The 7,635-nt window shown below is 40.8% G+C and overlaps 1 long non-coding RNA gene across 2 annotated transcripts; it reads right to left on the reverse strand.

Moving 5' to 3' along the window:
* Positions 1-3,412: 3,412 nt before the first annotated feature.
* On the reverse strand, positions 3,413-6,667 carry LOC148673332 (uncharacterized). 2 transcript variants are annotated; one of them, XR_015936206.1, is made up of 2 exons: positions 5,984-6,667; positions 3,413-3,587 (listed from the first exon to the last, which is right to left on the reverse strand). It is a non-coding gene; the product is annotated as an uncharacterized LOC148673332 (long non-coding RNA). The 2 variants fall into 2 exon arrangements; XR_015936207.1 differs by lacking the exon at positions 3,413-3,587 and adding an exon at positions 4,290-4,360.
* Positions 6,668-7,635: the final 968 nt, after the last annotated feature.

Raw genomic sequence — 7,635 nt, forward strand, 5'->3', positions numbered from 1 at the left:
AGTCAGGATGGCAGTCTTCCTAACAAGTTGCCATTGTTGCTAAAACACTACATCAAGTCCCCTGCTCTTTCACCACATGGAGGTCAAGATTGTGCAAACCAACTTGACTGTAACCACTACCAGTCTTCATAATAGGCAATCAGTCCTCAGTCTGATACTTAACAGTAATCAATAGTACTACTATCACCAAAATTGGAATCAAAACTGCAGTTGTCAAAAATCATCCAAACTACCATTATCAATGTTCCTCAATTTTTATGATCACTTAATAAAAACTGAGCAAGATGAAAGAAAGGAGAAAGAAAAGGAATGGATGTGTATCCTTCCCTGCAGTGTTCTGGGAACTGGGGCAGAGGGATCTGCACAGAAGACTGCTCTCCTTCCTGCTGGATCAGGTGCTGGACATGCCAACATTAGGGTCCACATTCCTGCAAGCTGGCTGAGAGCCCAGACCCCCAGCAGCTCCTGGGGCTGTGAGAAATGTACGCTCTACGCTGGAATGTCCGCAGAGAGGGCAGGAAGTCTTTGTAGGCACATTGTCCCCACCATGGACGGGAGCTGTCAAAACCAGCCAAACATAGCTCATTCCTTGGTTTTCCCAAACATTGAAAGATGTTAAGGATTAATATAATTAACTAGCATAGCATTATCATTACCAGCCCAAGCATCATTTGTATATCATTAGACATCAAGTATCAAGTATACCATTAGACAGCCCAAGCCTTAGCTGTTAACTAATGCATATGCGTGGAACTGTGTATCCAAAATCCATTGGGAGTTTTAATGCTATGACTAAAGTTCTGTTGAGAAATAAAAAAAAAACATTTAACAGCTTGTGAGATATCAAATCCTTTTTCATCTAAAAGTCCAGTTACATCTATGAGCCAAAGACACAACCAAAGCACAGGCAATCTGGTGGGAAGAGAAGAAATGTCAATAGCAGGAAGCAGCACTCCCCGAATCAGTTTCTGCTGTGACTCTTGGGCTACTCATCAAGGATTTGCTTTTTGCTTTGAAAATTTCACAGCCTCTCACTTCTTTGTGAAAAAAAAAAATTTGCAAGATTTAATAACCGGCCTGAGAAATTGGGACTGCAGATCCCCTTTCAGGCCTGACCCTCCTCTGTGAGCACACCTCTCTCTCTGTCGGAAGGGTTGGTGGGGCTCAGGAACTGCATGTCCGAGTCCTCTCCACCACTGTTCTGTGACATCCTCAGGAGCCCTTTCTTCCCTGAAACCTGGGGTTGGTAAGGCTCTGGGATAACTGGGTGGGGAAAGAGAGTTGCTGGGGTTAACAAAAAACTAAAACCACCTGTATTCTGGCCAGAATCTACTGCAAATGAGTTTGCTTACTCTGAAGGAGCTCCTTGGGGTTTTCTCTGTAAATCTGGAGATATCATCACCTTGTGAGCTTTTGTCACCTGATGATCTACTGCCTCACAGAACCAAAACGTCGCACCCAATACTCTAAAACTCTGGCACGCTATCTGTTGCTGTGTTGCTAAAGCTGGAGTTGAAATGTGAACAGTAATGTGTACTGGCATATCCACTCCTAAGAGTTCAATAAATCCTGGGTTGTGCTGCTATCTCTAGCGTGGCTTGATTTGTGCCCATTGTCTACAGATCACTTCACATGTCCGCAAGAGTTCACATTACAGTTCTGAAGGTCTTTGAAACTGATTTGTTGCAACCCCCTCTGATAGGGCAGTTATCTTAAGGGAATTTTCTTTTTCAAGAACCAATTTTGATCAATTCTCAATTCATTCATCCATCCATCCACTTTCTAAACACTTTATCCAATACAAGGTCATGAGGGAGGGAGCCGGAGTCACAGGGCACACAGACACAAACACAGACATGCTCATATACTCACATCAAAGCCACTTGTTCCAGAAGCCAATTAACCTACCACCATGTCTTTGGACTGTGGGAGGAAACTGGAATACCTGGAAACCCATAAAAACTAGTGCTGCACGGCAGCAATGCCAACCACTGAGCCAACATGCCACCCATTAATAACTCACCAAAATCAGAACGATCCTCAAAATAAATAAAACAATACAATGATCCCCAAGGCCAGTCTTACTATCCTCTAAACTTTTACCAAAGGACTCCAAAAAACATTCAAGAAAACGAATGTTAGAAACATAATGTTTTTACCACATCAGCAGCAGCAGAAGAGCCTTTTCTTGATGTAAGGCAGTTTAAAAAGACAGAGCAGAACCAAGTATACAGTAATACAATTTTTTTCCCCTGATCCTGGAGAATCCTGTATCATGGATAAAAAGGTAAGTTTATTTTCGTTTTGTACAGTTATGAAGGTGGGATGTTAGAAAGGAATAGTGTCAAGTCTGTAATAAATCCCTCTTCACAGGCCATTAGAGAGTTTTTGTTACCACTGAGGTTTTGCATGCAACTCTGGTACCAGTCCCTATTATCATTAGCGACATCTTAACCAATGGTGCAGCCGACTCACATGTGGGGATTCTGGAAACTCTGCGGGGCACACGGCCCGGGGGTCTGGCAGCAGGTGGGGACACCACTATCAGCCTGTCCTCCTCAGGCTCAGCAGGCCCGTTACAATAGGTCAGCCACTGCCCCACTACACTCACATGTGAGGTCACCCCTACAAAACAAGGTCAAAATATCTCAACACCCTTCAGAACTGTCACCTTTTTCACCAATCTCACAACACCACAGCCCACAGTAGCAGACACACTGACACACACACCAACCTCAACACAAGGAGGGCAAATGCAAGAACTGACTGAGAAGAATAATTGGCAAGGTCTTTATCTTATTTATCTCTTTAACTCTGAGTCCCAGCAGACAGGAGGTTTCAATCTCTACTGTGCTCTACTGTAAAGCACAGAAACTTACTTTCAGTTTTGCCCAGTCTCACAGCTGGTTTCTCAGCACACACTCATACACACAAGCAAACTCATTCAAACAAATGACAGACCAGCAGCTCCAGCTGTCAGCACCTTGGTTGGGGCTGTCCTCCACTCTGAAAGCAGCCATCAGCCTTCTGGAGGGGATTACAGCCAAGCGAGGTCTTGCTACTAAAGGAGGGGAGTTATCGGACCTGCAGACAAGACACAAATGGAGACACAGTGGAGAAAAGTGAAAAAATGATAAGCACTGCTGTCATCTTTACAGAGTTGGAGCAGTGTTGTCGACTCTGTTCACTCCCTTGCCAAGTTCACAATCCTGCTTTGAAGCACATCAAACCACAAAAGATGCCAGCTTGAACAACAACCTAACTTTATCAACACTCTCCACTCCAGCCCCCACAAAAAAACAGAAAAGATGTTCATAAAAGTAGGAGGCTACCTGTGTGGCAGTAAGCAAAAACAAAGCTACAAGTTTGGAAAACGAGCTTCAGTGCACTGTTTATGAAAGCCACAACCGTCTTGAGCTGTAAGGGCAGCATTTTAATTGCTCTGAATGTGTACATTTCTGAGGGCCGTGTGTCATGGACAGGCCTGGGTTGGGCGTTCGGCGGCACAGGCTTGATTCCATTGGAGAAACAGCGAGAACGCACAAGCGTGGCTTTAGTTAGCACAGGGCAATTCTCACGGGCTTCACCTGAAGGACACAGTAGGAAAGGCATTCCTAAAAAATTATAAAAGCAACTAGATCACATTTATTTTCTAAACACTTTATTTAATTCAGTGTTGCAGATAGCACACCAGGAAGTGAGCCAAGAGCCCCAGTGCTGCAAGACAGCAATGCTCATCAATGTACCACCATGCTGCCCATCAGATCTACACACTTATCTAGGAATCCCAGTGCAATAGCAATCTACATATAGTTATTCCTAATTACTGTATATCCCAATGCAGACTTGATCAGTTATTTGGAACTAAACTATGGAAGAACCCTGGAAAATTCTACTGAAGTTTCTACAGATTTTAACTCAGTAAAAACTCATCCCCAGTACTGGAATAGGACCATGCCAGCTGAGCTCTTCGTTAAGGTAATTCAAAAGTAGTTGGATACCATCAATGCTCAGTTTTTGAGTTTCACACCTGCCTTCTTTCAAGTAATTGACTGAATGAAGTGACTGGACCTTTTGAGATTAAATTCACATTGCAGTCTACAGTATGATACAATGATTGAAATCACCTGGTTTAAGTCTTTGACAAAGTGGCATCACCAAATACTAATTAACAGAGCATCGATGGGATTAACCTGCTTTGCCAAAGTGCACTGATTCCCATTATTGGTGTTTGTGCAGTCACCTATTATGTTGATTCCTGGCTTTTCAATGCATCTGTCCTCTGCTGCTTCTATTTCTTCTCCCCTGTCCCAAACCCTCTCATGGTAAAACAGCAGCTTCTTCTGATCTCGCCATCAAGCTAGAGAGTAAGATTGTTCCTCTTTAGAGACTGATATTTACTGATCGGTCTATTAAAGCAATGCTTCTCAACCCTGCTTCTGGGGTGTCTTACTTTTCTTTCTGGCTGATCTCTAAATGATTGAGGCTGAATGATTCTTTTTATTTAGTGATTTGACCTTTTCAACCTGTTTCTACTTTTAAACTTTGGTTTCAAAGACTCTGCTATGGCCATGTTATGCAAACAAAAACAACTGACAAATAAAATTCCACCTACTCTGCCCTCAGTTTTCTTATGAAGTGGTAGTTGCCTTATTTGTGTCTAAGCATCTCTTAACAGGAGAAAAAATGATGGTATGATGTTAAAAACATTTTTTTACGGTAGATTTCTGGCAACCACAGCTGCCAGTTTTTTACCGTAAATTTTACAGGATGTTTTTTACAGTGCATCGATGAAAAAACGGAGTTTTTAAAAAAGAGAATTAGCTCACTGATAGTTTCATGTGGAGGCTGTGAACATTTTCACATGTCGTGGTCTTTAAAATGCATTTGGTTTGAAGGCTTTCTGCGTTTCCCTTCCAAAGATATGGACAGAAGAATATTCTAGCTTGGTCAAAAAATGGCTTAAAAACGACATAGTGAAGGGTGTGAAAACAGCCACATGTATTTTGTACGCACACAAGTGTTTTCGTAACTTTAGGAGTTATCGTGAAAAGGCTACAGTCGTGCCAATTGTAATCGCTTTTATTTTTAAAGACATTTTAGAAAAGTGTCATCTCTGTGACCCAGTGGTGAAGAGCGGCCTGTTCTGCCAAATCCACTAGATGGCGCTACCTCTTAGCTCGCGGTTCCTGTCAGTTGAGTTCAGCGTTCTGCGCATGGGCAGTAGGGACTAAGAGGCAGTGAGCGACCGTTAAAAAGCACCCGAAATGACTCGAGAGAGTTGTAACGGTAAATACGGTGTTGTTTCCCTATTTGCACCCTAATTGAGTATTAATCGGTATTTCATAGGGTTGAGACAAGATTGGCAAGAGGGGTATTAGATTTTAACGGAGTACACTGAGGCGGTAGCCAGTTTTTAGTCAACTTCTCGGGCTAGGGATATCTGTTTATTGATTTGTAAGTAATGGGTTTCACATGCTCCTTGTATTTTCTGTTCCTTCATTCTTTACAGAGACTTACAGATTCTTTTATTTTTATTTTTTAAAACTAAGAACAGATCAGACCACATACTCACCTAGAAAAAAAGAACCCCCAAATTATATTTGTGTCCTGTGCTAATTATTCTTTGCCAGACTACGTCTATACAAAAAAGTTGCATTTAATACCACTCGATATTAATATATTTACAGAGGTAAGCTTTCGGATCGTGTCGTTTCTTTTTTTAAAAGACAAACGCAAGATTTTTTCAAATAGCTCCACACATTTTCTCATATGCACGTATTCTCCAATATCATCACAACAAAACCATAAAGTTTATTCCACAGATATGACACTTTTGTGCAGTAAACCAATAAATTAAAGAACTAGCAGAACCCCAATAAAAACACCCGGCCAGCACAACATGTCGATATCATACCTTTTTACCAACAAAACCGCAAAAGCAAAAAACAGCAAAAATATATATATATCCCATTTTTTTTACCTTATTCTGAAGCATGATGTATATCCAAAATAACCCAGACTAGCTTATCTCCAAACCTGGAGGCTATTGAACGTTATTGACTTTGTAGTAAATGTGTGAAGAAGGACCGCGAGAAATAAGGCGATCTGATTGGTAAAAAGCGCTGTCAGTCATTGTATTTTCAGCCATTCAGAGGCCTTAGGGGGTAAGACTTCCCCTAGAAGCCTCAGGCTTCATTCCGCCTGCCTATTCGCTGTCAATCATTGACTCAGAAGGGCTAATCAATCAGTTTTTTATCAGTTTCTTCTCAGTGCTCCTTTTTTTCTAACTGGAAGTGAACTCTGAGGTTTTCTTCATTACATAACAGCAGATAAAGGCTCTTTAGCAGTGTCTAATGTTTTTTATTCTTATTATTTTCAATATTTTTATGATTTTTTATTATAGGCCTGAAATTTAATTCCAGGTCCAGTCTTCTCAAAACATGATGTCGAATTTTTTCTTATTGATCAATTTGTCCCAGATTTTTATCCAAGCTAGTAGTCATCCAGAACAAGGTTTTCAAATCATTCCCAGGGCCCTGACAGGCCTAGAATTGAAAATTCTGACCTCTGAATACCAACAAAAAAAACATTTTTGCCTGCTGTTTTTGTTTTTTTTTCATATGTTTGTCTGCAGAGTGGACACATTAAGAAATATAAGAGATTTGTTCACACTCAAAGCCAAGGGGGTTGTTTTCAATTTAAGACCCGAACCAGGCTCTTGCTATGTTCTGCTGCAGAGATATAACAAATGTTTAAGGATGAGGAAATTCCAGGCAGAAATTGGCTAAATGTGTCAATGGTTAGAACTGGTTCAGATCAAAGATCAAGCACAGATCAAACAGCAGGATCTCACACACTGGGACTGATCTGTGATCTGTGATGTGGTTGAGTGTGAATTGTGGTTCTCTAGCAGGCACAGTCTGTGCTGTGCTGAAAAAAAACTCTTAAGCATAGTGTAGTTTTTGTTAACAAGTTTATCAGTGAAAAGGCCACGGGCATTTTTCCTCCCACCTATGTTCTCAGAGTAGAATAGAATTTATTATTAGCACAATTTATTACAGTGTTAAATTTAATATTATTGATTACTAATAGTTTATGCTAACACCTAACTTTCTTAACGCAAGAAATACTGCTCAATACGGCCGTATATCACTATAGGAAGCATAACACCGTAGCCTCCAATTACCCAGACCACAAAACAAACAAATAAATGTTAAATGAAATGTCAAAAGAAAACTGAGGACATAAAGAAAGGGTTTCAGAAATCAAACAAAGCTTTATTCCTTTTGCCCAAATCGGGAGACATTAGAGGCTTGCCACACCCGGACTGTTACAGTAACACATTAGCAAGTTAAAGCAATTACGTTGAAAAGCTGGGTGTAATAATTGTTTTCTTCCTTGATCTTCTGATCTCCAAGGCAGTTTTTTCCGCAGCGAATGTGGATTCCGTCTGGTATTGCCAGATTGTGAAAAATAAAAGTATTTTATGAAACACACGTTTGCGATTTTAATCAAGATGGGGGTAAGGGAGTCTTCTCTATGACACTCTCCCGTATAAAATTAACGTGAAACAAAACAAAAACTAAAAATAAGATACAGGTACAATCGCCAGACATTCACAGCATGTAAATG

Source organism: Lepisosteus platostomus, chromosome 4 (assembly GCF_059453375.1).
Source record: "Lepisosteus platostomus isolate fLepPlt1 chromosome 4, fLepPlt1.hap1, whole genome shotgun sequence".
Classification (NCBI taxonomy): Eukaryota; Metazoa; Chordata; class Actinopteri; order Semionotiformes; family Lepisosteidae; genus Lepisosteus; species Lepisosteus platostomus.